Here is a 9192-nt window from a genome sequence, read left to right as displayed (position 1 = left end):
GGTTTCACCATGTTGGCCAGGCTGGTCTCGAACTCCTGACCTTAAGTGATCCACCCGCTTCAGGCTTCCAAAGTGCTGAGATTACAGGCATGAGCCACCGCACCTGGCTGGAATATGTATTTCTTTTAAACTAATTTTCCGTATTTTGGATGTACCTTAGTTATCTATGAAAACATTGAAGGACCAAAAATGGGTAGCCTCTTAGGCTCTCCTTGATTTGTATAACAACATTACAAACAAGGACTAAAGCCTCCTTTTATTTAATTCTGATCCAGTTCACAGACCAAGAGGCCTTTGATAAAAGGGGAAACTGGGTAGAACAACTAACTATAATGTCGCAAATATGTACCCAGTGTCCAACTCCAGTTCATTCCTAATGGAATAAACAATTAACCAGCTAACTGTGCAGTGAGAAAAGAGAAGCACTCAGATTTTGGGAAATACCCAGATACCTTAATTCACAGCAACCCAGGAAGCCACTGTGGTCCCCAGAGGATATGGGGTCTTATAGGGCAAACCTTAGTCTTAAAACACACATGCAGTACTTCAAAGACTTTTCCCTTGCCAATGGAGTTACAGCTTCCCAAGTGCATCAACATATTCTTGCTTCATTCTAGGTCAGTAGAAGACTTGAAAAAGAATTGGCAGGCAGCATATACCGTTTATGACACCGTGTCACAGATGGGAAAGTAAAGTTTTGGCATGTGAAAGGAATTTTAGCATCCATGCCCTTAGGAGACCCCATTCCTCCACTTCCTTGATGCCTATATTCCAGGTTTTTAGCAGTGAGCACTTTTTGGACAACAATCCTGCAGCTTCCCACGCTATTCAGAGATTCTGTGTTGGGAGTGGCTCAATTTCCAACATTCAGAGAGTCCTCCAGCCTCAGGTCAGCCACTCAAGGAGAGGCTGGAGCTATCTTCCTCCTGCCCCCATCTCCCTCCATTCCCTGGGCCAGCTTGCCTCCTTTAGTCATAATTAGACTCTTCTTATATCTTTTCAGCTAAGAATGGTCAAGGTTCATGTTTTCATGCACAGTAGGACCAGACTGCATTGTGTGATAGTTTAAGGATAGGTGGTTAACTGTGATGTAAAAATACATAAAAATCTGAAAAAAGTAAGCATTTCAATACCTGTTTTATAATCAGTCTAATTTTTAATCAAGTCTACTATTTAATTTATAATATAATATTATTAGTCAATTTAGGAAAGTAAAATGTGTGTCATTTATTTTTAGCCCTAATGTACTAGAATAACTTTCATCGGAATTTAAAAAAAATCTAGAAAATACATAACTTTTCTAAATGTAGCACCAGTAGTAAAAAATAATTATTATGAAAGTAATTTTGAAGACATGACAACCAAGAGTTTCTACTAGATTGAAGTAGTAGAAAGTATGATCAGAAGTATGATCCTTTACGTACTGAGTTCAGTTGTACTGCTCTAATTAATTGAGAAGTACTAAAATTTGAATGTGTTATTTGCAGAGATATACTGGCTAATGCAAGCAATTCCACCAACAAGATGTAGGCAACATGTACATGCAACTCATTAAGACATATATTTTCAACCAAAATAATTGAAAGAAGGAATATTGAATTGAAAAGCTAACAGAAAATGATGTTCAATATTTCATATATGAAGAGTGAGGGGTACTTTTCAGGCTTCTTATCAAGTAGCACTTTGCATGACTAGGACAAAAAATTAAATTGTGGAGACATTTGCAAAAACTTCATCAAAAATGTTTACTTGGAAATGATGGGAGAATCTTGCACAAAGATACTGGGAAGACTACATTCCAATTACACTATAGATCAATGTATTTTAAAACTAGCTAATTATGTGGAAGACCAATTTATGGTACAAATAAAGCCAGCATACTATTTTTTAATGAAACCTGATGCACAGGTAATGTTAACAAAGCAATTCTTTTAGTGTATGTGTTATTTGAGCATGATGGTGATACAGAAGTAGAGTTTTTTTTTTCCAACTTCATTACCAGAAACACAACTAACTCAGGACTGTATAAAATGATGATAGATTACATTGTCTATATGATTTGGAGATTAAGGGTAGAAGTATTCTTGATGCACACATATATTATCTGTGCATCAGACAGGTAAGCATTCCGGAGTAGTTAATTCAGAGAAAAGAGCCGGGCCAGAATGTAAACCAACATGTTGTTCCTTCATTGAGAAAGTCTTGCTGTCAAAAAAACAAAACAAAAAAATTCCCAGCTGAACCAATAGTGTTTTAGTGGCATAGATAAAATTGTGAATTACATAAAGGAGTATGTGTTAAATTTGAGGTTATTCTATTATGTGATCATATGGAAGCTAATCATAAACAAGAATTGTTGTATAATGAGGGTTGATGTTTGCCGAGTGAATTCTGCAAAGAATAAACATTCTCTGCAAACACTAACTCTTGCTATTTCTGCAAGATAAGAAACTAATTTGATCCCAGCTTTCTAAAGATGTAAACATCTTTTTAAAGGTGTCAGAATTGCTAACTTTTATGTTATTCTCAATATTTGAAGACATCTCACTAACTTCATGCAAGGAGGAAATGAAATATTTTCAAATGACAGATAAGATGGAATGGCAAAATGGCAAAACAAGATAGAAGATTGGAAGGACAAAGTCTCTAAAGATGGTTATGGCATGTTTCATAATTTCACATTTATTGATAGCATAGATGAAGATCTTGATACTACACATCTGCAAAATGTCCTCATTAAATGACTGAAAGTAGATGAGCTTTGTGCAGACAGAAATCTACTGTACAACCGGGCAAGGGCACCACATGGAAGAAGTGCTTGGCTCATTGGGGGTCTCAATGTAGATGTGTACAAAAGTTTTGAAGAGCAATTTGACAGTGTATATTGACATTTTAAAAATATGTTTTTACTGTGAAATATAATTTGCAGAGAAGTATGTAAGACAGAAAGGAAGAGCTCAATGATTGGTCATAAAAGGAACACCTGTATAACTTCTACCCAGGTCAAAATAACTCATAGCATTTCACTTTTATTAATGGCAATCCATTTTGCCTTCTATTTGTATGTCTAGTTGGAAAACACTCTTCCATTAATTAACTTTAATGGAATTTTTCAAAATAACTGTAAGTGAAATTCTGGCCAGTTCTATATAAGCATTGCATTCCTTTGAAAAGTTCAATGGTTAAAAGAAATCAAAATATTAAAAGGAAGAAGAAATCAATATCGGTCCAAAGGTTTATAGGGGTAGTGGTCTGTCAAGAAGGTAAGATGATAAGTTCTCACTGGAGAAGGAGTTCTGGGGTTGCAGAAAGTGGGTACAGCAAGAGTGGAGCAGGGAGAGGAAGGCTGGTGTGGAAATGGTCTGGCAAAGCATTTTAGAGAAGCACTGACTCAGGGAAAGCCCAGAGAGGCTAGATTTCAGAGTGGTTGATAACAAAATTCCAAATTTGTGAAAACACAACTCTTGAGTTTTAAATACAGTTGATCCTCAAATGATTCAGGGGTTAGATGCGTCCACCCCCTGCTCAGTTGAAAATCCACGTGTAACTTTGGACTCCCCGAAAACTTAACTACTGATAGCCTTACTGATAACATAAACAGTCAATGAACACACAGGTAGTATGTTATATGTATTATATACTGTGTTCTTAAAGTAAGCTAGAACAAAAGAAAATGTTATTTAAAGAATTCTAAGGAAAATCCACTGATAGTACTCTACTGTATTTATCCATATCGTAATGGTAAAAGAACAAAAAAGTACGGAAGCTTCATTAATTAATCACGTAAGACTCGGCCATTCACAGCACCAGTAAGATTTAAACTGCAAGGTCAGTCAAAACAAAGGTAACTGTAGCTAATGACTGAAAATAGATCAACTTTATCAAAATGGAGAGTCAGTTAAGTCTTACTACATGGATGTGGGGAAAAGAGTACTCATGTCTGTATTTGTGGGAAGGTAAACTGGTACAAGCTTTATGGATGGCAATTTGACCCATATATAAAATTTTAAATACACATATACTCTGATTGAGTAAAGTCATTTCTGAGAATCCAGTGCACTGAATATTTGCAAAGATTTGCAAAAATATATGAATAAGGAAAACTTATTGCTGAATATTTATAACATTTGTATTAGTTAAAAGTTGACAGCCTAGATATTTAACGATAAAGTTAAAAACTTCATTGTAGAGCCAGACTGTGGAATACTATGCAGTCAGAAAAAGGAGGTGATTTGTATACATTGACATGGAAGTAAGTTTGGAATAAATTGGGGAAAAGAAAACAAGTCACAGGCATGTACAGTATTAAAATAAATTTAAAATAAAAGAATCTGAATACATGTGTATATGTGTCCTCATAAATAATTCAGGAAGTACTATATTCCCAGCAAACTGTTAAGAGTGGTTAGTGCTTGAGAGTGGGACTGGAAGTATCTCATTTGAAGTTTTTAGGATGCACTTATATTACTTTTTGTTTTTTAAGGCAGAATTTCTTTTTTCTTTTTCTTTNTTTTTTTGAGACAGAGTCTCACTCTGTCACCTAGGCAGTGGTAACAGAGTGCAGTGGTGCAATCTTGTTTCACTGCAACCCCTGCCTCCCAGTTTCAAGTGATTCTCCTGCCTTAGCCTCCCAAGTAGCTACAATTACAGATTCTTGCCACCATGCCTGGCTAATTTTTGTATTTTTAGTAGAGATGGGGTTTCACTATGTCAGCCAGGCTGCTCTCAAACTCCTGACCTCAGGTGATCTGCCTGCTTCAGCTTCCCAAAGTACTGAGATTACAGGCATGAGCCACCAAGCTCATACCCAACCAGAATTTCTTTAAAAACACTTTTTTTCCCCCAAGAATCAGGGAGCTGTTGTTAGGTCCTGACTCTGAATATCACGTACTTGCATTGTCCACATAAGAGACAAAAAGCAGTAGTGATTGCCACTGGTGAGAAACCAGGCTCTCCACACCATCCTAGGTATAGGCATAGAAAAAAATCCAACACTAATCTATACTACTATATTTTGAGGAAAAGGGTTCAGGTAGGTAATATTAAAGTCACTTATCAAATAAAGCTAATATATTGCCTAAAGAACTAAAGTTATATGTTTGGGCCTATTCATACTGTTCTATTTTAAATATGAAGGATAAAAAGAATAAAGAATGCTTTTCCTTCTTCCCCAAGTTATTTCTTACTCTCTTGGGTTTTCCCAAGCCTACATCTGTCTCTCTCTAGACACCATCCAAGTAAATTTTAAGATATTTTTAAAACAGGAAGCAGAAGCTGTCTGTGAATGGCGCTAAAATAAATGTTATTTCTGGGAGGTTCCAAATGGCCTGGGGGAGTGAAGTGGGTCAGAACTAATAGAAACAAATTTGACAAAGTTGCATGGTACAAGATCAAAACACAAAATTTAGTCATATTTCTATACATAAGCAATGAACAATTTGAAAAGAAAATTGAGAACAATTACATTTACAATAGCATCAAAAAATAAAATATCTAAGAATAAATTTTACCAAAAAGGTGAAAGACTTGTACACTGAAAACTATAAAACACTGCTAAAAGAAATTTTAAAAGACCTAAATAAATGAAAAGACATTTATGTTCATGGATCATAACACACAGAGAGCCCTGAAGAGCTGATGCAATCTTGAAAAAGAAAAACAAAGTTGAAGGACTCACACTTTTAGATTTCAAAACTTACTACAAAGCTACAGTAATCAAAACTGTGATACTGCCATAAGAATTGACATATAGACCACCAGAATGCAATTAAGAGTTGAGAAATAAGCCCACACATCTACGGCCAATTGATTTTTGGCAAGAGTGCCAAGACTGTTCAATAGGGAAAGAATAGTATCTCCAAATAGTAGTGCTAGGACAACTGGCTGTCCATATGCAAAAGAATTAAGTTGGATCCCTACCTCACACCATATTTAAAAAATCAATTTAGAATGAATCGACAATCTAAATATAAAAGCTAAAATTATAAAATCTTTAGAAGAAAACATAGAGGTAAATCTTCATGACTTCAGATCTGGTAATGGTTTCATAAATATGATATCAGAAGCATGAGCAACCAGAGGAAAAATATAGGCATATTGGACTTCATCAAATTTAAAACTTTTATGTATAAAAGAGGTTATCTAGAAAGTGATAAGACAACCTAGAGAATGGGAGAAAAATACCTGCAAGTCATATATTTGAAAAGAGTCTGCTGTCCAGAATACATACAGAATTCTTACAACTCAATAACAAAAACAGAAACAACACAATTAAAAAATAGGGAAAAAACTTGAACAGGCATTTCTCCAAAGAGGACATACAAGTGGCCAAAATGCACCTGAAAAAAATGTCCAATATCATTAGTCATTTGGAAAATGCAAATCAAAATCACAATGAAACTTCATACCCACTACAGTGGCTATAAGTAAAACAAATGAACCAGAAAATAAAGAGTCTTGGTAAGGATGTGAAAAAAAAAAAACCCTTGTATATTGCTGGTGGGAATGCAAAATGTCCAGCTGTTGTGGAAAAGTTTGGCAGTTCCTCAAAAAGTAACATAAAGAATTTCAGTTTGATCTAGTAATTTCAAATAACAGTCCCAATAACTGAAAACAGGTACTCAAACAAACACACTTACGTGCATGGTCACAGCAGCACTATTCACAACAGCCAAAAGGTTGGAAAGAACCTAAATGTCCACCAACAGATAAAAGGATAAACAAATTGTGGTATACCCATATAATGGAATGTCATTTTACCATAAAAAGAAATTAAATGCTGATGCATGCTACAGTATGAATGAACTTCAAAAACAGTATGCTAAGTAAAAGAAGCTAGTCACAAAAGGCTACATATTATAACATTCCACTTATATAAAATATTCACAATAGGTAAATCCAAAGAGACAAAGCAGATTGTTGTTTTCCATGGGTTACCATGAGAGGGAAATAAGAAATAACTGCTTATCAGGTATGGAGTTTTCTTTTGGGGAGATAAAATGTTTGTTTGTTTGTAGAAATGGAGTCTCACTGTGTTGCCCAGGCTGGTCTTGGACTTCTGGGTTCTAGTGATCCTCCTGCCGTGGCCTCTCAAAGTGCTGGGATTATAGGTGTGAGCCACTGTACCCTGCCAACAAAATGTTTTGAACCTAGATAGAAGTAGTAATTATACAACACTGTGAATGTACTAAATGCCGCCAAATTGTTCTCTTTAAAATGGCTAATTTTATGCATGTGACGTTCACCTCAGTTAAAAAAACAAGCATCAATGAGATGCTGACTTCTACTCTTCTTCAATTAACTACTCAGAGTAAGAATAAAGGGGAAAAAAGACCTAAAAATTGAGTCTACCTTTGTGTGGTCACTACTGAATCGTCTCCAGGATGCACTGACCACCTCGGAGACCACTAGTAGTATCTGCCAATTTCAACATTGAAAATTAAGCATTTATCCTTAATATGGTTCACTGACATTAAAATAAATCAAAGTGGTAGGCTAGGTGTGGTGGCTCACGCCTGTAATCCCAGTACTTTGGGAGGCCACGGCCGGTGGGTCACTTGAGACCAGGAGTTCAAGACCAGCCTGGCCAACATGGCAAAACCCCATCTCCACTAAAAATACAAAAATTAGCTGGGAGTGGTGGTACATGCCTGTAATCCCAGCTACTCAGGGGGCTGAGGCAGGAGAATCATTTGAATCTGGGAAGTGGAGGTTGCAGTAAGCCAAGAGTGTGCCGCTGCAGAGCAGCGTGGGCAACAGAGCAAGATTCTGCTAAAAGAAGAGGGAAAAAAAAGAGAGAGAGAGAAAAAAAGAGGGGCAAGTTTTTCATCTTGGTTTAAACTCTGCTTACTAGCGCCACCTGCTGCATTTGCCCCATACTACCGTCCAGGGCTTCTCAGCTCTAGTTGTTACTTATCTAAAATTTTTTGTATTCTCTAATTCTTTTTTAAAAAGTCCCAATGTCCAGACTCCACCCGAAAAATTCTGATTCAATTGGTTGGCGATAGAGCTGTTTTCCCTTTTTTTAAAATTAAACGTTTATTTTGAGATAATTGTAGATTCATATGCATTTATGTAGAAAATAATACAGTGATTCCACATGCCCTTTACCCAGTTTTCTCCAATGGTAGCATCTTGCAAAACAAGATGTGTACAATTTCAGCACCAGGGTTAGGATTTTTTTTTTTTTTGTCACCCAGGCTGGAGTGCAGTGGTGTGATTACGGCATTCCTAGGCTCAAGCCTTTCTCCCACCTCAGACTCCCAAGTAACTGGGACTACAGGAACGGGCAGCCATACCCGGCTAATTTTTGTATTTTTTCGTGGAGATGGGTTTTCATCACGTTGCCAAGACTGGTCTTGAACCCTGGGCTCAAGGGATCCACCTGTCTCAGCTTCCCAAAGTGCTAGGATTACAGGCATGAGCCACCATGCCTGGCTTTCCACCAGGATATTGACATTGCTACAATAAAGATAAGAACATTTCCATCACCAAAGGATCCCTGTGTAGCCCATTTTTAACCACACCTTCTTACCTCCCACTTCTCTTCTCTCTCCCATCCCCTACTCTTGCAACAACCTTACTGTATTTCTGTGTTTGTCATTTTAAGAATGTTATATAAACAGAATCATATAATACGTAATCGTTTTGCACTCAGCATAATTCACTGAAGGTTATTCTAAGTTGTTGCATGTATCGTTGCATGTATCAGAAGTTCATTTCTTCCACTGCTGAACAGTAAGTCGTCCACAGTGTGGGTACACCACAGTGTGTATAATCATTTGCCCATTGAAGGACAGCTGAGTTGTTTCCAGGTTTTTTTGGTTCTGATGAATAAAGTTGCTGTGATTACTCATGTATAGGTTTTTATGTGGGCATAAGTTTCATTTTCTTGAAGAAGTGCCCAAGAGTGCACTTGTTGAGTTGCATGGTTTTTGCATATTTAGTTTTATAAGAAAATGCCAAACTGCCTTGCAGAGTTGGCTGCTGAAATAAATCCACCAGCAATTCATAAGTGATCCAGTTTCTCTGCATCCTCAATAGCATTTGATGTCACTCTTTTTATTTGAGTCATCCTGGTATGTGTGTATCGATATCTCATGTAGTTTTAATTCACATCTCCCTGGTGGCTAATGATGCTAAACACCTTTTCATGTGCATTATTTGCATCTGTATATTCTCTTCAGTGAATGT

Source organism: Cebus imitator, unplaced genomic scaffold (genome assembly GCF_001604975.1).
Source record: "Cebus imitator isolate Cc_AM_T3 unplaced genomic scaffold, Cebus_imitator-1.0 Scaffold496, whole genome shotgun sequence".
NCBI lineage: Eukaryota > Metazoa > Chordata > Mammalia > Primates > Cebidae > Cebus > Cebus imitator.
This window is presented reverse-complemented; position numbering follows the sequence as displayed.